The sequence below is a fragment of the Colossoma macropomum genome, unplaced genomic scaffold (genome assembly GCF_904425465.1).
Source record: "Colossoma macropomum unplaced genomic scaffold, Colossoma_macropomum, whole genome shotgun sequence".
NCBI classification, from domain to species: domain Eukaryota; kingdom Metazoa; phylum Chordata; class Actinopteri; order Characiformes; family Serrasalmidae; genus Colossoma; species Colossoma macropomum.
Genome location: NW_023494792.1, coordinates 13,081,027 through 13,107,748, shown reverse-complemented (window position 1 = coordinate 13,107,748; position 26,722 = coordinate 13,081,027). Strand labels below are relative to the sequence as shown.

Sequence of the window (26,722 nt, the reverse complement as noted above, 5' to 3'; positions counted from 1 at the left end):
AAGAGTTCTTCTGTTCTTGTTTGCTTTTCAAATTGATGTTTTGGCTTGTAAGACCCTGCCTTTTGTATTCTGTTCGACATCATCCAGAAGTAAGATTAGCAAAGGGAACATAGACCAAAGTTTACTAATGGTAGCTAGCTAAAACTGTGATTGCTTGATTTAAAAGCAACAACAGATGCAATGCAAGACAAACTTTATGCAAAACTATGGACAATATGAAAGGACAAAAGTACATCAGCGCAAGTATATTTTCCAGTTACTATTATTCCATTCGCAATTGTGCTCATAGAGGCCTCCTGGTGGCCCTGTGCTACAGCCCTTGAAGCACTTTTGGTTAATATGTGGTTACTTGTGTCACTGGGAAAGTCATTTGCTTAATTTGTATGAGAACAAACCAGGTATGCAGATGAATGTTTTCTTCACTAACTAATGAGTAACTAATGACGTTTATATTTCAAAGCCCTGATCTGTACTATCTTATTGTTTAGCTGATGTATAGGTCTGTCTTAATTAGCATTATTTCGTCTTACAGACACTTACACACTAAGGTTCAGTGAACAGTGAAATAACTATTTGTGACAATCATATGGTGAATGAAGCTGATACACTCACTCGGGCAAGGTTAATGAGTATCTCTTTGTATTTGTATGGTAAGCTCCAGCTTATGAATGATGCGATTGCACTGTACTGCAGTATATCATGTAGGTCTTTTATAAGGATAAGAGAGAGAGACCCTTAATGTATCCTCTTCCCACTGCTGCCTTCCGGCTCTTAGCATCAATCCCAGCACGCACACACACACACACACACACACACACACACACACTCACTCAAAAAAATACACTGACACACACACACTCAAAAAATACACATACACACAAGCACAAAGACACACACACACACACTCACAAAAATACACATACACACACACCCCAAAAGCACAGACTTGCCATTGTGACCGTAGGAGGAGAGATGGCGAGTGAGTGATTGATTCCTAGGCTGAATAGGCTGTCTTTTTTCACACTGCATTGAAATTCAGTCATTGAATCTGCCTTCTCTCAAGCAGGGGCCTTTAAAAAGCGGAAGTTCTTCTCTTGCCTGCGTTATTTTGTCAAGCATGATTATCTCACATTAGCTTCCCATTTGCTGTCTCCTTTATATTTTAAAATCTACACTGGAATGATTCTAAGGGTGTGGTAGCTTCAATAATACAATAAAAAATTAAAAATATCTGAACATTCAAAATTTTTAAATGCAGTGATGACAGACCCCTTGGTCTCTTTTTAGGGTCTCTCATTTGCTGTTGTTTATTCAAACCAAACTAGGCATCTGGTTGACTCTAATGTATTTTGGTGTTGGTTATTGCTTAGCTGCACTATTTTGTAAAATCGCTACTTTGCAGTAGGACATGCTACTTTGCAGTCTCTTGTTTTGAAATGAAATGAGTATTTTGTAAGACAAATTAATTTGTATAGTGTATAATCAGAGCTCTGCAGATTCAAGACATTTTAACACATAAAACATGGCGAATTGGGTGGGCTATATAACAAAAATACAATATTACAATACTTTGAGAGATTTTGATGATACACAATGTGTCACAATACTTAGTTTTTCTGAAATCTGTTAAGTTGGAACAGTGTCACATTTAAAAATACTGTCCAGTGCTGTAAATACAATTTTTATTCAGCATTTCACACTAAATCAAATTAAACAGGACTAAATATGCTCTCTTTGTAAGGTAAAATGCAGTTGGTCAGTGTTGTAGAAGTACTGATGATATACAATATAGTCAGAAAAGCATCCTGTGACATATTGTCACTTAATTCATCACAATAACAATAAATCTTGTCATATTACCCAGCACTATGTGTAGTTACATATGCTGTACAGAGGTCTAAAGCTAGGAACATTGTAGGTACTAATCTGTGTAAGTCTTGAACATAGTCAACACACTGATGGTGAGCATGAACTAATTTGCCACCAGTGTACTCTCCTAGCATACTGGCTGCAAGGGCACTGTACTTGTCTATGAATAAGTATGGAGATGACAACTAAGAGTTTGCGAGAAAATTGTGGTTTTCACTCTGTGCTGCACTTGGTTACGTTCCCTAAATGGACAAACACAAAGCCATTTTTCTGTGACCAATCACATTCCTGGAAATTCATCGAAGTGGAGGCCTGACCCACACACAGACGCACAGATAGGACAAAGGTTGGCGGAAAAAACGTCATCGTCTACCCACAGTCTTGACCGGCACTGTGCTCAGAGCTCTGCTGTTGTTCCGTAAGCAGGTAGAGAGCTGAGAAAATGTTTTTTTCACTTTTGAGAGGAAATAGGGTGTGAATACATCAGAGAAGCATTACAGTCTCAAATAATGTGCGTGTTATGGTCTGCTGTCGATTTGATTCCTCCGGTAGGTGTGGATGGATCCATATTTAACTATCAATATTTCTGATATCAATTATTTCAATCCTCATCTGGAGTCCTTTTCCATGAAATGTCAGGATACAAGAGCACACAATTTATCTGACCACTTCTTAGTGTTAAAAGTGTGGATGCACTGCCTGCATTAAATAAGATGATGCACTGGTTGCAGTACAAGAAACACAAAATATGCTGCCCTTTACCCTTTTTCACAGTAGCCATAAATGCTGTGTCAGCCTGTTTTGGAAGTCCTCATGTGTTCAAATGCAATTTTTTATTGTGGCAGTTGTACACGATTTTTAGACATCAAGAAAACTGCTTTATGTTGGCTCAGCCATTTTTGTGCAGAAACATGAATTGTTTTCACCGAAGGGGTTCTTACCCCTCAACTTTCACTCCTCATTGCTCGCTAGCAGCTCAACACAGAGTCATTTCACACACAGAGTTACTCTAATATCACAGTAACAGGTAAAATATTTTATTTGATTATATTAATTAAAATTATCACAGTCAACTTTCCATTTCACTGGCAGAATGGAGCCTAGGAGGACTGCGAAAACAGGCTACCTGAACACACGTATATGTTACAAAGAATGCATTACTGTTTTGAGGGTGTGCAATGGTTGATCATTTGAACTTCTTTCGTTTTCGTCCTTTGGCAGTATATTTAATGAGAATCCTAGGGCTTTCAAATGCTTTTAAACTCAGTTTTCTTTAATGTCCACATTTACTGATGTTCACTTAAGAAATCAGAAGGATGTTACATTTTTTCATGCATGAGACGACTTTAAAAGTATAAATATTGGTATTTGGTATCGAATTGATATTGCCAATCCTTACATTGAACAGTGGTGGGTTGGCCCAGTCAGACATGGAGCGATTCATTTCAGCTGTCCTCGTTCAGGCCTGCAAAAGAACACTATGTTCTGGGACGAACTATGTTGCTGTGTGACGAGGGAGATTTTATGTTGAGTCTTTTATGTATATCTATGAGGATATGAAGATTGCCTATTATGTTTTTCCCCTTCCACACTTACAGGATATGTATTTTTCATACTGAGATATCTTATATCTGCTGTGTTGGTATGTTTAATGGATGTGGCAGTGCCTGAAATCATCAAGAAACGATTAAAAGATGATCAATCTCTTAACATCTTGTTTTCAAGATGTCACCTTTTGTTAAGACAACTTTTTTGGGGGGGAATTTGCACTAAACTACTCTTTTCACTGATATTTTGATTTGCTAAACTCACTATATTAGAGATAATTCTTTATGATAAGTATCACAATGGAAAAGTGCTTGTTTTTCAAGCTCAACATTCATCTAATTTCAGAGAGATCATCCCAGTGCGGATGTGCTGAATAAGCCTCTTTCCTCATCAGTCATGTGACAAGATTCAGCGTTAAGACCAGACGTTCTCTCAGATTCAGTTTACTACAGAACACTCTCTCTCTGTCTCTCTCATTCTGTTCACATAACGTGGAAGCACACATGCACAAACACATGCCACTGTCTGACTCACTGTTTGTATGGAGCCTGCTCAGGAAGTGTGTGAGTGGATAAGGTGGTGATACAGTGAGGCCGGTGATTACATTAGGCATTATTGTAAGAGCTACAGTCCACACAGAATCACACGATCAGTTGAACAGCGCACCATCCAAAATCATGCAGAACAATTGTGAAATTACAAAATGAAATGACTATGAAATTATGAAATTGTAGATTTTAAATATCTAACCCTCTATGCCAACTGAAATATCCATGATCCAATATGCATTCTTTCCTAGCAACTGTTGTTAGGTTGGGCAAGTTTTATCAAACATAAATCCTGTTATAGTGCACAATGTAGGATTTACCAAGTGCATAGTGGCAGATGTCATTGTTTCCAACTAGAGGTCTGTGCAAGACCACTCCCACAGGAAATTGGAATGATTTGTCCCGCTCCTGCCCGCAAGCGAAATGTTTTGTCCTGATCCCACCCATGCAATTCCGTCAAGGCGAACTGACATCCAATATCTGACGTAGTCTATTCACAAATATATTATCCTCTGCTGAAATAACACAGCAGTCATGGTCATCAGGCTAACTGTGAAGTAACTTCACCAAACACCATTTATTCCCAGGAAACACAATGCAGGATATAAACCACAGAACGGTTACTTTTGGTGTTTTTGCTGGGCTTGGCAGCTGTGGCTGTGGGACGTATGGTCCCCATTTCTGTAAGCTACGAGAGTTTGTGTGTTGTTCACATGATCGGTGGCTTTGCAACTTTATAGAATAACTATATTCATTTTAACAGTTTTATTGTTATCATTTTAAATTGTTTATATATATATATATATATATATATATATATATATATATATATATATATATATATGATTTAATGATTGTTCTGCTTTATTCAAGATGTTCATTATTCATGCGTGCTTTGCCCCGCTACCACCTACAGTGCATTGGTTTCTCGCAACACTGAAAATTAGTCCCGCGCTGCAAAATATAATGGCGGGAGTGCAGACCTCTGTTTACAACCTGATAACAGTTGTTAATTAGCTTCAACAGCACAGTCTGGCTGTATCGTAGCATAGTGGTATCGTAGCAAAGTGGAAGCACTATGTAGCAACTTTACAAACGTTGTAGCGATCTAAAGTGAATTGTTTACATATTTTCACAATCTAGTACAACTCGAATATGATTCGTGCAGATGTTCTGTGAAACCTTGCCTTAGTTGCCACCAAAGAACACGTCTGTGGGCAGAGCATGGATAGGTAAATTCACTGTTAATTAGGGCACATATTACACATAAATATTAATTTTTTTATTCGTGGGTCACGAAATGATAAGTGCTGTGAATCAAATATAGTAATATTTCATGCTATAAAATGTTTGATAATGGAAAAGTTCTGTTTAATACAATCTATGATATTTCTAAGAGTGATTAACATGAACTGCTGCCCTGCGATGGACTGGTGACCTGTCCAGGGTGTACCCTGCCTTCCACCCGATGACAGCTGGGATAGGCTCCAGCACCCCCCGCGACCCAGAAGGAGAAGCGGCTTAGAAGATGTGTGTGTGTGTGTGATTAACATGAAATGCAAGAAAACCTCCACTGCTCATCTCTCAGAACTGGAAAAACGGGTTTGGTTAGCCTACCTTGGATGGTTGGTTAGCCAGGCCGTTTGAAATGGCGTGGTTTCTCAGTTGAGTACGGTAATGATGGACAAAGAGTGGTAAATCAAACAGTTAAAGAGTGCCAGCATTGTTTTATGCAAGGATCAGATATCTGTGCTAATACTTTAGTTGTGGTAACATCATTCAAATGTGTCAGACTAAAGTTAGCCAGCTTCTTATTCAAATTTTCTGTTCCACCTTAAATGGAGCAGCAGTTAGATGTTACTGCTGCTCCTTTTAAAGTACAACGGAAAATTTGAATAAGAACCTGGCGAATAGGAAGCCTGCTACAGCCTAATGAATGACTTGTGAATCAGAGGAAACACGAGTCTCAGCAGCTATTTTTCCACCATGATTAAAGCAGCCGCTAAGTGACGATTAAGATCGGGGCACCATAAAACTCACTCTGTAGAGATTTTAGCTACCAATTTGCACCTCCATTCAGTTGTAGAGTTCACTTCTATTTGGTTATGGATTTCCAGTTTGCTGGGAGTGATTGAGCCATATTTGAAAATCCCCTCTCTCACTCATTTGAGCCAGAAGGTAAGAGCCACACTTTATATAGAAATAAAGTTCAGGTTGTAAATTAATTGAACTTGCAATGCCCAGTTCATTTAATATTGAGATGTAGCCTTATATTTTACGCTTACATTTTTGTTCACTGTTATATAGATGTTGCACTTTTGTTTATATTCTTTTTTGTTTTAATTTTTTATGTCTTCAAAGAAAATTACTTGTGTAATTTATTCCATCAACAAGCACTGCTATCTTTTAGAGACAACAGTGGAAAAACAAAAAAATTGCGAATTACCAAAACTTATGTTAGCATTTATTTTCTAATTTATTTCTGTATCCAAAATGTTGTGATGCAAAAATGACAATATTTATCGTATTGTGAAATGTGTGTGCTGTCCCACCCTTACTGTTAAGACATCATGAGGATTGTACAGCCACTCTGCTGTGCATTAGTGCAAGTATAAAGGTGATCTACATTACACGGTTTGTGTTTCAGTGAAATGATGTGCATTTGCACCTTGGCTATGTCTTTAGCAATCCAGAGAGAGTTTATCCCATCAAATGGCACAGAGATGACATGTCTTATTCATGGCTTTCCTTAATATTGCATGAATTGTCATTTATACAGATGCCACCGCACAAACATCTGTGAAGGCTTTTGGTTGATACCAAAGGAAATTGCTGTTAATATTTTATAGATTCATTTTGTGGGAATGAGTACAGCTTTGTGGTGCTGCAACACTTTTTAATTTTATGTTTGGTGTGAATAAAAGCCAGATTGCAAATCTACAAATGTGTGTTTATGAGGAAACGAACCCAGCGTAATTTGGTGTTCGCTTGACATTTCCACTCCAGTTAATGAAGTCTGCAAAATTCAGTCAAACATTAACAAATGGAGTCGTTATGTCATCACCTTTACTAGGCTGTGTGTTTGAGTCCATTTGAAATGTTGGCACTGGTGTAAGCTTGGTGGAGGGGTGTGGTGCAGCATAGCGACTGTTCCATCTGGTGCTCTTGGCATCCGGTTGGTACTCAAATCAGTGCCCAGCGCGGCTCTGCCCACCTTCTTATCAGCTATCACACGGCCCTGGCACCTCGATCAACACATCCAACTCACACTGCAAAATAACGTGATTCATTACATTAGTATAAAAAAGGGGGCTGAGAAGTTTGTCTTTGATCTGCACTTACGAACCATAATTTATATTCTTCATAGAGAACAGCTATACATGTTGAATATAAACAGTAAGAATATTGTTTATATATTGTTTGTGATGAATACCCCTTGGAAAAGCATAAATAGCTTACAGTATCAAGTTTCCAACAAAACACCATCTGTATTTGGAAAAAAGTGAACACATTGCGTTTGTTTTGAGCAAGTCAACACATTGGGAGACTGCATTGTGCAGCTGGGTCATCAACCATTATTACACCACAAAAACCCAGGGCAGGTGCAGAATCAGTGACCATGCCATACCGATCCATTAGTGTGATGGACCCCATGAGGCTGTGGTCTTAGAAGATTTAACCCTTTGTAACCCTGCTTTTCCTAAGCCATAGTTGCATAACAATCAAAACGTGAAAGAAAGCATTTGAACTGATACACTCTAAAAATAAAGGTGCCACAAAGGGTTCTTTTGAACAGTTCCGTAGAAGAGCCACCTTTCAATTGATGGTTCTTTAAAGAGCTATGTTTGTAGATGAGATGTATGAGTGTGAAGAGCCTTTTTAAAGATTAAAGAACCTCCACATAATGTAAAGGTTAGATTTATCCCAATTAAAGTTTATTTCTAGAACTGTACATCCAAGCAAAGAACCGTATAGGAACCTGTAGTTTTAAAGCCAATATGAATCGGAAATGCATTTTCAATCTGTGCTGTTCCGTCTGAGTGAAAATGGTTTTAGGGAGGGTCTCTGAACTAGGCAAAAGTTTTCTTTCGATGATGGGTAGGGGAGGTGGAATCAAAAATCAGATTTTCACATTTTAAACGAAGATAACAAGTAACAAAGAATTTTGTCTTTTAAATAGTATAATATAATGAATCATGCTTAATACTGTCAATGGGACATAAACCATTTTGGAAGAGAAACAGGCCACGTTATTATTAAGGCACACATGATATTACACTTTTATATATTCAGCAATGAAGCAAGTGTTATTCTGACCTAACACTTTATAATAACAGTTGCTTTGTTTTCAGTGTATCTGTTTGCAAGAAATATAGCTCATTCTTTAAAATCTGATTAATCTATAATTGTATTTGAAAACACTGTTAATACAACTTAGCTTAAGTACATTTTTTCATGTCAATACAATGGAATCACAAGCACCATACATGTGCTGTGCTCAACAAATAAGTTCAAATACTTTACAATAAATCGATAATTCAGTCGAATAAGCAGACAGACCTGTGTGCTACTGTCATGCATGGTGCACACAGCCAGTCAGACTGGCTTGCTGCATTATGGTGAGGAAATTGTATCAAACCCAGAACTCATTAAGGCTGTGACTTTTCCTTATTATTAGATTATTTCCTTTGGGACATGGAACATAAAAAACTTCCTTTGAGACCTCTACTGTTTAGATGTCCATCAGCTCAAACCTTTTGTCTGTCCCCCAAAATAAAATTATTAGCAATTCAGTGCACTAAACACTCTGTTGACCTGATTACTGACATCCTCCAGTTGTGCTCTAATATCTCTATTTGTATTCTTTATGGCCATTTATCATCCTGCAAAATGAAATAAAACATAGTCAACATGTCCCTGTGTAATGGTCCATAATAACTTTTCAGGCTTTCTTAACAGTTCAAAAGTACTGAAATTGTTATCATTAATGAAAATGACAGAGACACGTTTTTTGTGACATTCTATTGTTTTTTCAAAATGTCTCCACAGTTAAATGTTTCATCTAATAACTTTCTGTGAGGAAGTTTTTAGAGGCATTAAACAGTTCAGACATCTGGTTCCTATCACCAACATGTGGTGTTTCATGTTTCATATCAGACCACTCTGAATGACTTAGTTCACAGCTTAATGATTTAATTATGCAGAGATGTTGAAAAATCAGTGGCATTTCCCTTTAATCTGTTTTGAGACAGACATACTGAGGCAGCACTGGTTAAACAGCTGTGGTTTAAGAATATCCCACTAGTAACATAGAAATGTAAAACCTAAATCTAAATTATGTGTCATGAAAAAAGAAAGATCTCTAACAGGTTTCAAATCCATGGTCAGTTTGCTAGCCAAATGCTTTAATCGCTGTGCTAAAATCTTGGAGTCTGTTGGAGAAGAGGGTAGCTGCATTCCAAAGAAGTGTCTAGACTTTATACAGTTCCTTAGCTACAGATTCTGTCTTTCTGGGAGTGAGGCCGATAGCAGATGGTTCATCAGCGGCACTTTCTACAGTTTCCTCACATGATGTGAAATCACGCCCTTAAAAAGCAGCCATTCATCTCCCTGGTGCAGAGCTGCTAGACTGTTTACCATGCTGTCAGTCTAAATGGGGATTGATGTCACAGGAGTGCAGGAGTGACAACAGCAGCCGTCTTTGAGCACCTCACCATTTTATGAGACTTTTTATGCACTTTAAAGGAAGCCAGGGCTGCTTAGTGTTCATCATCATATTTGCATGGAGATTGCTCCTGTTTAATCATGTTCTTGTCATTATCAATCACTCTGACAATATACATGTTCAAAATGAAACTGTACTGGGGTTATGTCTCTATTTCTAACTCTCTGTCTCTGTCTTGGTCTCTGCCTCTGATAGCATACGCAAACAATACATGAACACACCCTCTTGACAAACAGGAGTTCTTCTGTTTAACTAGCTTGTTTGTCTGACCTGTTTGTAAGAAATGAGAATCAGAAATATCCAGGGTGCCATTTCTTCTCTCTGTCTTTGCCTCATACTGTGCACACTCTGATTGGGGTGTATCATGGACTGATGAGCGCATGCCTGGATTAAGTGCTTGTAATCAGCTCCTATTAAGGGTTGCCAGTTCTTATCATCGTCTAACACTTTACATATACATGGTTTTTATTTCATAACATTGCATACAAAGAATAAATTAGTCTCAGATATCTATTTCGAAGCAATAGTGTAAACCGAAGAATGTTAATACTACTAGAGGAGAACTCTGAGGGCCTTCAAGGCCTTCATAAAAGGTCTAATCGTTTCTGGGAATCTTTTTGCCTTCTTTTTAACATCTTTTGTAATGTCTTGATGCATTTTTTACACCAGTTAAAAGTAATAGAAGTGAACATTGGGCAAATTTAATCATTGTCCTTTAGCATACTTAGAAAACTGGGCAAACAACAGACCATCTAGGCACAGCACTAGACACAATAAGATCATCAAACAAGCTCCTGTAGCAATCATCCTGTAGCAGACACCCCTCAAGAAATAGGTCCGATTCCACAGCAGTGGCTATGGAAATCCAGGCACTATTATATCATCTGTAATTTGAGGCTGGTGCTCATCTTAGGCTGTTCTACAAATGCGTAAGACAAAAGTGTAAGACACTGCTAGAACTCCTTATGCAGAAGCATGTCAAAGTTTATCACTTCCTCCTGTACTACTAGAACACCTACACCTTGCCCAATGTGCTATATTTTAAATGCTCATTTGATTTTAGGATGTTTACTTTGTGGTTTAAGACTGCAGCAGTGAGCAATGAGCTCCACTGGGAGGGCCTTTATGTAGGACAATAACTAACAACACAGGACTCACTAAGTCACTACAGACGGGTGTGTGTGTGTGTGTGCGTGCGTGCATGCGTGTGTGTGTGTGTGTGTGTGTGTGTGTGTGTGTGTGTGTGTGTGCGCAGTGACACAGATCCACTTCCTTTAGAGGTGCGCTGCTGAATACAAAGCAGGCCGTGTCCTTCTGTGCATAACCATGATGAAACTGTTCTAGTGGTGAGCGTCATCGGACAGGCAGTGGCCTCAAGCCCTCTCTCTGACCTGTCCAGTCATTTTCACTGTGATCCTCCATCACAATCAGTATCCACCTATGGCCTTCACCTGCTACCTGCCCAGCCTTCCAGGTTGTGAACATTTTCTGGGGTATTGGCTGTCAGTGCTATCAGAAGCAAGTGTTGACACTGTGTGAGGTGTGTGTTTGAGGGAGTGAGAGAGGGTGCTGCCCGTGCACACTGCACATCCAGCTCAGCCCTCCCACGCTTTTACCGTGCTGTCACATACATTATGGTTCAGTCAGCAAAACCGCACTGTTAGCCACATAACATGTTTCATAATGCTCTACAGCAGTCAGATACAGACCTTTCTGTGTACTGTGAGTCTGTATGGTATTATTACATGGTATTAACCTTCATCTGCAAAAAGACAATTTTAGGTGCTCTTAATCACAGTAACATTTAAATGGTTTTAGGAACACAAACAATACATAAGAGTATAAAGATGGATGAGAACTTCCAAACTATGCAAATGAATACAGTGTTTAAAGCTGATGATGCTGCCCTGCAGAGTCTAATGTGAGAGTAAAGTGATGGTTGCACTCTCTTTCTCTCTCTCTCTCTCTCTCTCTCTCTCTCTCTCTCTCTTTCATCCTGCCTGCTGGCTTCCTGCCTGTGGCTTATGGGTTTGAGAGCAGAGAGTAACATGTCTGACCGTCAGCTCAGCTGAACCTCTGTACACACATGCTAAATCCTCTATAAAACCGTGAGAGACCTTGTACTGAAACTTGTGTGGAAGAACTTCTCACATCAGATGATGCCAGCAAAGGTCTTGAGTAAGCTTAGACAATAATATAAATTTGGACAAACCATATTTGTGTGGTTTTCTGTAGAAAAACCAGTCATAATACATTTTTACTTGACCATTTTCCAACTGCTCTTTCTCCCTTAGAATTAATCAGGCCGTGTTTGTTATTATGCCTTTAAGACTGATATATCTAAATAAACTCTGTTCTGATTGGCTGCCTTGTATTGTGCCTTGTTCAAAAGAAGCCCAGGGCAATGTATTCCTTATAACTTCAGCATGTATGGGCGGAGTAAACTGTCATAGTCTGTATAGGAGTATATATGTTAATGTGTTGTTTTTTATGCCATCACAAAACAATGGATTTAAAACGGACCATTTTTGCAGCATTGTTACCATATATGGACTGGATGAACTAGGGGATGAACAGATTGGTTTTAAACTTGAACAGTATTTACATGTGTTTTTACATGAAATAATCCCTTTAATAATTTCTAACGCACCAGTTTGTTCAATAATTTGGTTTCCAACCAAATGAACATGGATAGCCACTGCACTTTAACAGTGTTACATGCCTTCTGTGCACAAAACAGATTATTAGCAAGAATAGTAATACTACCGGTTTGCTAGTACATCTCAGGGTACCTCATCCAGCTCAGTGTGATAAACTGGGTCTGCTCTGTAGCAGAGGAGAGGGGCCGTCAAATCACCTGACTGGCAAATTCAACCTACTGGCTCCTTTCTTCTGTACAACCTCATCCATTTTAGTCTTTGTTTTATTTGCATGTCCCCCAGCATTCTTTGCCAGCCTGAAAATGTTATAATCTTTCCAAGTGGCAGTGAAGGAATGTATGTGTGTAGTTAATTAGTTGATGTTGTTCTGTTTGTCCAGCCAATAATTAAGTGCAGTTTTTGCTACTCTAATAATTTTTGAACTAACCATAGTTTAGAATGCGTTCCAAAGCAAATTAAATATAGGCAAATAAAGCAATAAAACACAGCATGGCACATAAAAAACAATGATATGAGTGATAATTTGTATAATATCAGTACTAATTTTAACTACCGCAATATTTTATATCAGTTATTGGCCCAAGGCTTATCGTGAATGACTAAATCATACAGTGAACAGTCACATGCCATTGTTTACATTCCAGATTAGCACCTTTTGCTTCTTGTGTTGATCACAACTTGAAATCAAAGACAGCCTTAAGCGTCCTGTGTCAGTAGTCTGTTTTTCTTTGTCAACTGCATGTTTGTATACTGTTAAATGTGAGTCAGTGAGGCAGAGGATTAGTATGAGTATTTCACTGACACATTTTCTTATTACTGATTAAAGGTGCTTAAGCTGGCTAGCAAAAGCCTAAAAGAAGCTCATCCTCCACATTTTACTTACTGATTTAGTGTCTTTAGAAGGCTACAGGTAAAAGATTATTGGTCCACTTGAACCATTTAGAATATTTATTCTGAAGTTCAGAAGCTGCTGGAAATGCACAAGCTTGCCGCATTAATTACTCTGTTCCTTGATTACAGGAAGGATATAAAGCTGTGGACACTGTCAAAGGAACTTTGCTTGCGGCTATGTTCACAGCATACTGATGCATATTGTAACACATGCATGGGTGACTGAGCGCTTTGCATGGCACTCTCTGTACCACACATTCTTCCACTGGGCTGGTATCCCACACTTCTCTGGGGCTTGTAGACCTGCTGCCATGGCTCTCAGGATCCACACAGTGTGATGATGTAATCACTGAGAATGTTACACATATGTTCGAGGCTCTCTCAGTGCAGGAACTCGTCCAGGAGCGAATGTGTGTGTGTGTATGTTTGTATGCTTGTGTGTGTATGCTTCGCGACAGCACCTGTGGAACAAGGAAAAGATTAATTATTCAGGACGCTTACACATGCATGCACACACACATGCATGTTCAGTATTTTGTATGACTTTTATTACACAAACAATATCAAGTATTAGTCATAGGTGTCAAATCTGTCAACAAAACAGTAAGTTATGTAATTATTGTTGTTTGTTTATTGATTTTTGCTCTTTTATGCCCAACCACTATAGTGGTATGCAAAAGTATGGGTTTTCCCACTTGTCAAATGATATGTTATGTTGATTTTCTAAGTGAAAATAATAAAATACACACATCCTTTACAGAGAACATATTTTAATGCACAATTACTGTTTATTTGGTGAATTTAAGAAATACCTATCAAATAAAAAAAGACTTGATGGAAATGGCAAATGTTGATTGAAATCATCAGACTTTGCAAAAAAGTTTGTATACTCACTTGAAGTGGATACATCAAGCTAGGGCTGGGCGATAAAACGATAACGATAATTATCGTGATATAACTTTTCCTCGATAGAGCGATACGACATGTTCGATAAATGTTCGATATAATACACCATTCTCACACCTCCCACGTTCAGCGAAAGACTTGGTGGCGTTTTCTACTGCAAGGAAAGCGACACTTCTGTGCTGTCACCAGTAGAGGGCGCACTTCCGAGTTTTTCTACATGATTAGAGAGGGAGGGGGCCACGAGTAAGATGAGTCTTTAGCAACGGCTGAAACACGGAGTTATACATTCCCTGTTTGAGCGGAGCGACAGGCGATCTGTTCTCCTGTGACCAAGTGTGAGTGACGAGGTCAGTGGTGTAACTGTACTGTCCTACAGCGAACTCACCTCTTTCTGTACATCCTAACCAGCTTTAGCAGCGTTAAATCACACTCCTCACAACTACAGCGCTGTTACAGCGCTCGGACAGTCATATTTAAGTATTAGTGCATTCCCAAGCAACGAAAGTGGGTTCATGTAAATTACAGCCCTGATTTAAACGAAAGTAATCTGAGGAAGCTGTGAGGCATTGGAGAGCGGGAGAGCGCTATCTTTCCAGGCTAGCTGTTTTTAGCAGCTGGCTAACTTGAAGCAGCGCTTCGTCACTCGCACAACACGGAGAACTGATGATACTGTGGATCAAACAAGACAAAAAAACACCGCTTTCAGTTTAAACGTACCTGAAAGGAGGACTCCGTTTGTCTGGTGTTGATATTTTGCGGCTCACCACTTAAACTACTACAATTGAATATCCAGTCGTCGCTAGCTGGTGTCTACTAAGTTGTGGCCACGCTTTAGGATCTCGTTCCCACGCTTTACTAAGTCGTGGCCACGCATTATTTTTATTTATACAGGATGTCACCAGCGGGGCTCCGTAGGTGTCTAAATACTGTGATGTCATTTGTAGCGGGGTAGCCGAGCGCTCGTCACCAGCTAAAATAATCTGTTTTCTTTCTTGAATTATGACTTTTACAAAATAGCCATGCTTTTCCAGCTGATAAAAACAGCTCACCAGACACTTTCTCCCACTCTCCCATGACAGATCTGTGAAATGTTCCACTGTTTGGTGAGTGTTTGTTGTGTTCCGACCATAAAGGATAGTTTAAAACAGCAGTTAACCACCCAGGAGCAAAAATCAGCCTTCAAACTTGAAAGAAATAATGATTTGACATTTATCGCGGTATGTATCGATATCGAACGATATGAATTTTGTTTATCGTGATAACATTTTTGGCCATATCGCCCAGCTCTACATCAAGCACATACATTTGCTGGTAAAAATGAATTAATTAAATTAGGTAACTAAGTTAAAATGAATAAATGCTCTAAATGTGAATAAGTTAATTAGCTGATAAGATGTTGTTGTTTTCTTGTCCAGTTGTAGCTACAACACATGACAGAACACAGCAGGTACCAATTTACTGATGCAGAAATGAAAACGTACCTTTATCTTATCAAAGGAAATAACATGGTGGCGATGTTAGACAGTAAACAGATATGAGGTGCCTGCCACAGATCTGGAGTCATTATATTTGCCTGTACGTTTTCTCTCTGTGCTCTCATAATGTTTTACCATACAGTAAAAAGTTGCTTAACATTACATATTTGTTTAGTACTCAGTCAGTATTTCTCAGACATGTTTTTTATGAGGGTGATGTAGAGTTTTGTACTCTAGTACAGAGCTAATGGAAGCAGTGTTACTTGCATAATTTTCTATGACATTTGAGTCACTGTATTGACTTTAATTCGAGCCCACTTTTTTAATAAGAGCACACTTTTTAAGTCATACGGTTTAAATCATTTGAAGCTTTTCTTCAGTTTTGTGCTTAGTGAACATATGGACGAAAGCAATTGTAATACATACAAATATGGACACTGATGGGTTAATTGGGTAACACTTAGATTAGATTTTGCAGAAGGATTTGCAGAATGTGTTAGATTAAATCTGTAAAAATAATTTGCTTTCTGGATTTACAATACTACATTTAGTTCCTTGGTCTTAAAATTTCCCAGAGGAAATTTTCACTGCTGTTTTATGGGTAAAGCAAATATTGTTGCATATTGCAGCCTATTGGTTGTCATAGCTTTCGTGCTTTTTCTTCCACTTTGGTGTGATGGCACATTTTACCGCCGCTGCCAGACATCTCACATTCTTGAAATAAACCTCTCCACTTCAGAATGGAATTATGAAGGTCGCTGTGTTTTAATTTTAGCTGTGGAAATGTTGGTCATCAGCGAGAAAATAGGCAAATGTGATGAATCAGTGCCTGACACTGTTCTGTTGGCCATGTGGATGATGACGTTCATTTTCTGTTGACATTCTGTGGTGGTGTGGAAGAGCCCTGGGTTTCATATCCTGTGGAAAATGGCAGTGGGCAGTGAGCTCCTGCGAGGTGAGGCAAGAAGCTAGAGGTGGTAGAGTCTGGGATGGTATCCTTTATCTCTCTCTCTCTCTCTCTCTCTCTCTCTCTCTCTCTCTCTCTCTCTCTCTCTCCCTCTCCCTCTCCCTCCCTCCCTCCCTCTGTTTGTCCAGCCTAATGCAGGAGAGGCTTCCTCCCTCTCTATTATTCACTGATGTTTTACTGTCTCTGAATGTACACTTATAAATCCTAGACAGCTGCAGTCCTCTCTGTACGCAGGACACTTGAACATGGGCAGTAAACAAAACCGTGCTGTTGTGTGTTTATGTCTGTACGACTTGTTGACCTTAAAGGTTTGGTTTGTCCTCAACATCTTATTTTGATTCCAAAAAATAATTTGCATCCTGTAGTTGGAAGTTGAACTTGAGTTAAAGTTTAAGCTGAAGTTTCTTAATTTTCCTCATTTAATAGCACTAAATCAGGGATGTGTTTCCCAAAGGCTTAGTTGTCTAACTATGTTGGTAAGTTTCGTTAGACGAATGAGTGTCCTCCAAAACCTCAGTTCAAAAGAACATTCACAGGCAGCATCGCAGAGCTGAGTATTTTGAGTGATAGCTTGGAGGCCGAAGTCTTAGTCTTGCTCTTAAAATAATAATGTGTCTGTGGGTTCTCTTAGTTATACTATATTGTTGTTGTAAGAAGCTGTTCTGTGTATATATGCGTGCGTTGAAGTATTGGCTTTTTTTATCAGACCAGTGTAGGTTTTAATGCACGGCTAAGTAGGAATAGCAGTAAACATTGAGTACGGAGTCCTGCAGCTACGTCATCTGGTAAAGCAGTTTATGAGCAACTCAAAAGTAGTACATTCAGTTCCTGTGTATGTAATTGTCAGTAGTTTTCAAAGTGATAGATGTGCATCTATTGTCAAAGGTAATTTTATTTTTTCCTGTTTCAACAGCTGACCAACTCAAAGCTGACAAAGTCAGAATTGTTAAACAATTACACTGTTAAGAGCTGCGGTTTACTTAATATTCACACACTTAACAAAAGTTGTAGAGATTTAGAGAATAATAGAGTAATAAAGAATAACATGGGTAATATGGTAAACTTCCAGCTTTTTCCAGAAGAAGCTTAAGCTTTAATATATACCCTGATATGAGCCATATAGCGCTACAGTGAACCAGCTTTGTATAAAAAAAATCAAAGGTAGGGAAAGGAAATGTAGGCCTGAACTTATATTAAAGTCATAGTAGTCAAATCACAAGTCACCTTTAAATCTGGTGTTATAGGCGCTTGAAAACAGAGAAGTTTTACTCTGTTTTTGTTATTTTACTTTTGGGACATTACATGTAATTAAAGCATTACAGTGCTAAGCAGTAACAACAGTTTATGAGGCCCAACTAAGAGTTTGTAAGTATTGCAGAGAAGAGTGACATAGAATCAGTGAAAAACAGGGAGAGCTCAGCAAGGGATGAAAATACGGGATCCCATAGAAATGCACATAGACTACAAGTAGAGTGAGGAAGAAATGACCGGAGCAATACAGAGAAGCAGTGAAGGTAGGGGGATCCATTAGCCAGGACCTGGGACAGCCAACCTTCAATTTGTTTACCTTAGAAAAATTAGGCCTAATCTCTGCAATAGCAAAACTAAAATAATATTAAGCTGTGTCAATTTATAGCTTGAAATTGATTAAAGTATAATAATCAAATTATAATGTATCAAATAACCTAACTTGCTGGTTCACATGTGAATATGTATATATGTATATATATACTGTGTTATGGTTGCTGTGACTAGACACAAAGGAACCACTCCTTTTCGCACACGATGCAGTTGGTCAACACACAGCTACCAGTGCATTTGCACATTTGGGTATAAAATCTTTTTTAAATACAATGGAAACAACATTGTTATAATTTGAAGCAATATTATAAGTATATCTTTTTGCAAAGTATATTTATTAAGCCAAGAATTAATTGGATAATACAACCTCAATGCTGTAGCCTAGGTTGGCATACGTATTTTGGGTAATAACTTTTCATGGGTTTAATTAAAGCTTTATTTTTGCTTTTGTTTATATATACAGTAATTTCCAGTTTATCTGCACAAGTTAGGCTACTGCTCACAGGCATTTTGGCAGGTTATTTACTGCAAATATCATTAAAAACACAGGTCAAACCACTGCGGTTTCAATGAATGTGCTTCATACTACCATGGTCCGACCAAGCTGCAATGGTTTTGGGAAACAGTCATTCACTGGATGTTCTTTAGTTTTAACAATCCAGCGTACTGTGTTGGTTCAATGGTGACTTGTATTGTTGTTCGGAAACTGCACCCCAGAGTACAGTCTCAACTAATAAAAAAATACCTTGCACAGCTGAATCCATTTGATCAAATCAGATATCAAAGTTTTAGTAGGTGGTAATATGGGTTATTCTTAGGAGTTGCAGTGGAAGTCATTATGCTACTAATCCCAGAATTGGAAACCAAACCTATATCTGTCAGTAATAGAGACAGACATTGACAAGTAGCCTGTACACACAAGAATACTGTATATTGTCAATTTTTATATCTCCATTTTTGTAGTTTTTTTATATTGAAAACTTGAATTACTTTTTGCATTGTGTAAAAATTTCATGATGAAGAGACCACCAGAAAAAGCCCACAGTTACTCACTGCATTTCTTCCATTACAAGTTATAAATTTTTTTTTCATCTTCTATAAAATTACTATTTTGGAGGGTTAATTTTTTTTGTCCCACCAGTTACGATATGATACGTACCAGCATAAAACCAAATTGTCCAACCTGACATACTGATTAACGACCTTACTTGCTGAAGCTCTCTGCACACATCCTGAGTATAATGGACTAACTGCTGAAGCAGCTTTTCTGTTCCATTAAATGTCTGTGCAGTCAGAATCCCCAGGCAAAACCATCATTTGAGACAGTTTTTTTTATATTTCATGATGTGCCTATCCTCCAAATTCCCTCCCACTTGAAGAGAAGCCTCTTCACTGTTTTGATTACCGGTCTTAGAGTCCTTTCAAGCACATTATTATACAAGTCAGTCCACTTAAGGGAATGCAATTATGAAACATTAAGAGCATCTTGGTCAACGTTAAAGGATTTCTGTTTATTTTTGAGTAAAGTTTTCTTGCACACATGAATTTGTTTTTTTCCACTTCTGTCCATTGTGCAGGGGATATTTGTATGGTAATATGTACTCTATTCTTTCTTCTTTTTCGCAGCCATTTTCCTAAAATCTGCTGTAAACTTTCTTTGTTTTCTAAACATTAAAATCCATTTCCATCTACTTTCACTGCACCTATTAGCAAACATGTCTATTGACAGGTGAATCATCTTCTTACGATGTAAGATGTAAGATATAAGAGACAACATTTCTTGCTTGTATAGGAAATCACTAAAATAAGTTGTGGTATATCTACAAGAAAATCAGACAATTAACAGGTAAATTGATCAGTTTTGGCCTACTTTATCGCTTTGATTAGGTCTAAATGCACTGAAGAAGCAGTGTTGACCACATTGAGAAATCAAAAAGCAAAGCTGTTACTACATGATGAACCAGACTTCTCAAAGTCTTCATGGGTGCCACAGCTTGCTGGAACACTTGGCAGATAGAAGGTGATCTAAACAGGGAGCCAGACGTTAAGATGACAAGTAGTGCATTTGCAAAGAAATGTATTATTTAATTAAATTAATTAAATTATTAAATGAGCAACTTGTAACATATTTTGGTTGAATATCAGTAAAGAAAATAAAGAGGCCCTCACCTCAACTTTCAGTTTAATTTGGGAAAATCTATGTTAAGGGGTGCAATAACCTAATTGTTTGATGTCAGACATCTTTTTCCTAAATTAGCTCTCTGATACTGTGAACACACTTTAAATTAGCAGATTTGGCCTGACAGAAATTTGCCCCCTCATCTGATAAGAAAAAACAAACAAAAAAAAGACTTTTCTCACCACACACTGACCACAATGCAGATGTAACAACACATAAGTAGTTACCAGTTAGAAATGAATCACATAAATAGGGCATAACAAGTCCTAGCACATAGACAAAAGAAGATTTTGGCTTTTTACTTTAAATCAAAATGGACCTTGTTTCCTTGTTTACCTTGTAGAATCATGTTTCAGATATCACAGAAAATGGAGATCAAAATGCCTGTAATGGTGGAGGCAATGAGGCAGGATGCAAATGTGAGTTGCTTTTATTGAAATTAGAGTTTACAGCGTCCAGAGTAGCAGAGGTTTGAAGAACAGACAAGTCCATGACAAAAACAAAACCAAACTACAAGATGAAAGAAAACAAGAGACAAAGTAACATCCACGAGTACATCCACAATACAAGACAGAGACTGAACAAACACAGGGGTATACGAGAAACACCTGGGACTAATGAGGGGCGGAGCACAGACAGGTGAAACAGATAACAAGGGGGTAGGACCAGGGAGGAGACACAGAACAACAACAAAAGCACATGTCACAAGAAAACAAAAAGGCACATGGCTACCATAGAGGGGGAGAAGGACATACTCAGAGCAACAAAGGGAGAATCCCTGACAATGCCACAGTGCTTCATTTTTGACAAAGTCTGACTTTGTGTTAGTTTCGTTTTGGAAAACCTGCTTTTCACAATCCAATGACATTCTGAAGAGTTAAATCATGTCCCGCCTTCAGTTATTTCCTGCGTGCGCATCTTGTTTCACTCGGAAGCATGTCGCAGTAAGGAAGAAAAAAGTGTTCTGATTTCCGATTTATGTTAACTTTAACTGCAAAGCTGTGCACCTCAAATATAGATCAACCAATGTAATATTTAAATCTGCATGCTGTAGGAATTATGTGTTGAATTTGAAAGAAATAACATTTCTGAGGAGAAAACACACTAAAGTACTGTGTGTTTGTCCTGCTGCAAGTCACTCTTTAAAGCCTGCAATAGTAATTTAAAAGTTCATAGGTGGTGGGTCAGGTTTTGTGGGAGTTTTATCAGACCACATCATACTTTTTTACATACTAACATCACAAGCTCAAAAAGGAGGATGTTTAGGTCACAAGAGTAAAATCAACACGGGGAATGGGGTCCAAAGCACAAACCACATTACGAAATGTTCTTCTGCCCTTTGCATGCAATTACACGTCTCCACCAGAGAGGTCTTCAAATCCCCAAATATTACATAGTGTAGCTTTAAAGAATACAACTTTCATCAACATTATGAAAACAAACATAGCTGAAGTTTATTCACATAAAACACTAATGAATTGCAACCCACCTGCCTTGTTTATTTGCATACTGTTTTGTCTTTTTGGAGACAAAAAGTTTGAGAGCATTAGTCTAGTAGATAGTCATAAAAGTCACTCTCCCCTCCATCTTTGACCATGGCTGCATAAGCCGTATTAGACAGATAGATCCTTTCCTAAATGACTTTTCAGAGTTATGAGGCGTGTGTTGAAATTTCAGGGCGCAGACTAAAATGCATGGCATGCATGTGAGCGCTCTGTGTGGTTTAGCTGTGAATTATGCATGGCAGTGAGGGATATTTTGGTCAGCTCTTCGCGGGGCTGTGACACTGGCTCTCAGACAGCTAGAAAATGCTATCAGTGTGTTTATACTGCATCTGGATCACAGGTAAAGTTGATCTGTTGAGTATTTCTGTGCAGTGCGTGCATATATCCCATTAGGTTACCTGCAGGCTGACTCCTCCTTCTATTCTTTAGCCCCATCTGCTGTGCCAATTGCTTTTTTAAAATGTGCAACACATGCAAATGTGGTCTATAAGTAACTGAGCAGTGACACAATTGCTGTTGGTTTGGCTCTGTACTTTAAATGATTAGATTAAAAATGAGACGATAACTATGAGAGCAAAGTGAAGAATGTCCGATGACATTTAACTCTAGGCTTATTGTTAAGTTATGAATAGCTTATAACTTTTATAGTTATTACAGGAATTGAAGTGTTGGCCCACACACAGGCCTTTAGGGTTTAACAGGTTCCTTTACTTGTATATTTATTCACATGTTGGGTGAACCATATCAAAATTGCAGGCCTTTTATATACACAATCTGCACATTTAATGGGGCTAAAAATGGAGAAATTAACAAAATTTTAAATAAAATAATGTTCCAAATCCTTTGTAATCCAAGTCTGCCTGAAGCTTGTGACCCAGAGACAGCAGCAGATGCTGGGTATTTTCCCTGATGATGCTCTGCCAGGCCTATAATTCAACCATCTTTAGTTCCTGCTTGTTTTTTGGGCTTTTTGCCTTCAGTCTTGTCTTCAGTAAATGAAATTCATGTTCAGTGAGGTTTGGGCTGAGTGATTGACTTGGCCAGTCTAAAGATTTCACTTTCTGACCCTCCAAAGATCTGTAGTTGCTTTAGCATACAAGGTGAATCGCTGTCCAGTGAGTTTTGAACTTGTTTAAGTCTGAGGATGCTTCTGTGAATTTCAGCCATATATGCTTATACAACCTTGTTTAATGGATAAATTGGATGCTTTTGATTGTGATCAGTTCCTTCCTTTCTCTGTATTTTCCTCGTTCCTTAAGCTCTGGTACACATTGATCTTCTCACCTGTCCATAAGACTTTGTTCCAGAATTCTGTACACGTTTAAGCAAACTGTAACCTGACCTTTCTGTTAGTGAAGTCTTACCAGTTTACTTGTGGTAATTTATAATGCTTTGCATACTGAGATGCACTAAATTTAATTAACCAGGACTAATTATGTTCTCTTTGTAATGAAACATGCGGTTGGTTAGTGTTCTTTATATATCCACAGTACGCTCAGAAAGGCCTATTGTGACATAGCAATCAATATCATCATACTGCCCACCCCTGTGCTGGTTTTTGTTCTGTTTATGGCATTCTTTGACACATCTAGGCAGATGCTTACATACTGCATTATGCTCTTGATCTGTTCATCAGCATTTATACATATTTGAAAGATGGGCTCCAAGGACTAATTAATGGTTGATAACACTGATAATAAAATTTTTGGCAACAAATTCTTCTGAGACTTTTGCAGTGTTGTTTAGAAATGATAGAGGTTTTTCAGAAATATCCTTTTTGAGATTATGAAGGGGTTGTTTATTATTTATTTATATGGCCCATAGATGTGTTTGAGCTGAGCAGAGCAATGGGACCTCCAGGACCAGTGGTCAATTTTGGAGGGACTCAGCAACTGTAAGGAGAAGCCCCTTTCCAAGGAAAACAATGCCTTATACATTTGATTTGCAGCATAAATATTAATATTTTCTGAAGAGCTTTGTGTAGGGAGGTAATAAGATGATGAAGATTAATTCACTCTCTTTTCTTAAAATAAATCTATTATTCATTTATATGAATTGTGAATAGCTGTGGTTACAGTCCTTACTGAAATTATATTCTTCAGTCATCCGCTGAAAGTATTCTTTGATAATAATACAAATGCAGTGCAGTTTATGAGTGCACAAAGACTTTTTTGCAGTTGTTCTTCATATTTGACAATATTCTGTGGTCGTCCACTACTGTGGTAATCAAAGGTCTGCCAGGTTGTTTGCTATTGCTAAGCTCACCAGTGCATTCTTGTTCCTTAAGCATGAACCACACAGTTGATTTGGACATGATTTGTGTTTTGGCTATGTCTTTGGCTATGATAGTGATTACTTATTTTACTCTTTCTGACCATGCCTTCAACAAATGAGCATGTTGTGTGAAGTGAGAAGAGATCGTGTGAGAGAACTCGGGCTAGAGTACTGGGCAGCGTCTGCTTTAAACTAGAGGGCTGGACCCCCTGCCTTGAGGAACAGAGATAGTGATAAAGAACACAGAGGAGATATGATGGTGCTGGGGTGCTAAAATTTTGCCACAGGAAATGAAATGTAGAGATGGAGAATATATAGGACACTCGACAAGCAGCTGAGCAGCAAAATTACTTTTAGTTCCTAATGTGTGAAAAACATATAACTGCCTATTTACTTATACTGTATACTGTCTCTGAATTAATTTATCATCATGCACATTTCCATCTGCCAAGGCCAAAGCTGTTTCTGTCATACCAGACATGAAGTCCAGTACTGGCTATTCTGCGTAACAAGTTCTCTTATCTGAGTGTGCACACAAGAATGGCTAATCAGTGAAATCTAGTGTTAACATGTGAAACCACCATGTCCATGGTAGCTGAGCTCCTCCCATGAATGCATTTATCGTCAGTCTCGATCTACCTGCATTCTCCTCTCTCTCATCTCTCAAGCCTAAATACAGGCTTACGTCGGAGTGCAGTGTCAAAAACACACGCTCTGTTTGGAGATATTAGTGACCCTGAAAAGGTAATATTTAGCTTTAGTGCTAATGCTACAGTAAACAACGTCCTGAGAGCCTTTTTTCCCTCTCAGAGTACCAACGTCAGGGTTACTGGAAGAGTAATCTGGCTGCAGATGGTCTGGGGTTTATGCTTTTACTGTCTTTATATGGGCACATTTCATCTGAAGCTCACCATCCTCAAGGGGAAGGGGGGTGTGCTTCCAGCAGGTCAGTGGGATATTGGGTCATGGTTGCATAACAGAGGTAGACACACTGACGTTATGGACTCCATTACTGTGATTGATGTGGCAACAAGGAACAAGAGTGATTTGTCCTTCATTCCGTCGTTCATCTGTTTAGCTAATTCTCACTCTTGTTCTCTCTCTCTCTCCCTCTCTCTATCTCTAGGTCTGGCCGTGACCCCAAGTCTTCCTCGTCTCTCCTCCTTCTTGCAGAAGTCATGGATTAAAGAAGAGGGCTGTGTGTGTGTGTGTGTGTGTGTGTGTATGTGTGTGTGTGTGCGCGTGTGTGAGAGAGAGTGTGTTTGCGAGCCCTTGGATATTACCATGGTGGTGAGATGGCTGCTGAAGAACTCCCAGTGAGAATACAGAAAGTAAGTCTATAACCTATTTGCCTTCATCACTAGTCATGCAGAATGAGAATTCCCATACAGATTTTACAAGGAATGAGGGGGATCATTCTTGGTGCTGTTGTGAACATAAATGCCAAAACATAATGGATAATTTCTCTCTAAAATTAGAAATAGCATATCTAATACATTACCTGTCCAAAAGTATTCAGACACCCCTAGTGAACTCAGCTGCTGTAAGGTACACCCATTACTGATACAAGTGCCCCCCAGCATTACGCTGTGGAGCAATAGAACTGTGTTCTCTGTAGTGATTCAGTTTTTTTGGGAATGAGTTGGAGTGGCATTTGTGGTCCAGAACTAACATCCAACATCAGTACCTGACCTCACTAATACTCTTGTGACTGAATGCAATCATATCCTGACAGCAATGTTCTAATATCTAGCATAACGCTTTCTAGTAGAGTAGAGGCTGTTACTGCAGCAAAGGGGGAATAAATTCCCCATTAAAACCCTTTATTTAGGGCGAAACGCTACACAAACAGGTGTCTGCAATCTTTTGGACATATAGCACATGTAATAACAATTAGAATAAATCTTTATTCATCACACTTTTCATTTTAGTTACTAAGTTCTTTACTTAGGAATAAGTAAAACATTGGTAAGATAAAAGCACCATTGTCTGAAGAAAAAATAACAGCCCAATTACAAGCCACAGCTGAAAGTGAGCCACAGTAGTTCTGGACATGTGTTAGGCTAAACAAATATGGCAGTGTTGTGTTTATAGACTAAGTATCATAGGGGCTGTACATAAAGGAAGAACAGTAAGGGCCCTAAAACTGAGCCTGTATGTACAGAGTGACTCCAAAATATCTGTAAGATGCTGAATTTTAGATCAATCTCATCATTACTGTTATGTATTAGACTAGTGAGTGTATCTACAGTATATGTGACACCACCCTTTTTGCCATCTTGAATTTGTCATTAAGCATCTTAAAGATATTTAGGTGATTCCTGACTTTAGACTGACCCTGTAGGTACATGTCTGTTCTTGTATCTATGAATATTATGTACAGTTGCATTACACTGTGATGCGTAGAAAAATATGTACAGTGACATAATTATCAGTAGAATATGAAAATGTTCAGTGCCATAATGCAAGCAGGCATGAGACATTCAGTACTATTTAAAGTTAGCCTGTTTGTAATTATGTACTCATCCTTGTTCAAGTGCTGTTACAAAGGTTAAAGATGACTCTCCAACCTACGAGGCCGTCTGCGCTCATAT

At 38.5% G+C, this 26,722-nt stretch overlaps 1 protein-coding gene across 1 annotated transcript in view; it reads left to right on the top strand.

Annotated features, from left to right (window-relative positions):
* otud7a (OTU deubiquitinase 7A) overlaps positions 1–26,722 on the top strand; it is a 96,838-nt gene that overhangs the window by 21,200 nt on the left and 48,916 nt on the right. The window contains exon 2 of the mRNA XM_036576069.1: positions 25,255–25,459. The gene's annotated coding sequence lies outside the window, so the exon portion shown is untranslated. The remainder of the gene's footprint in view (positions 1–25,254; positions 25,460–26,722) is intronic.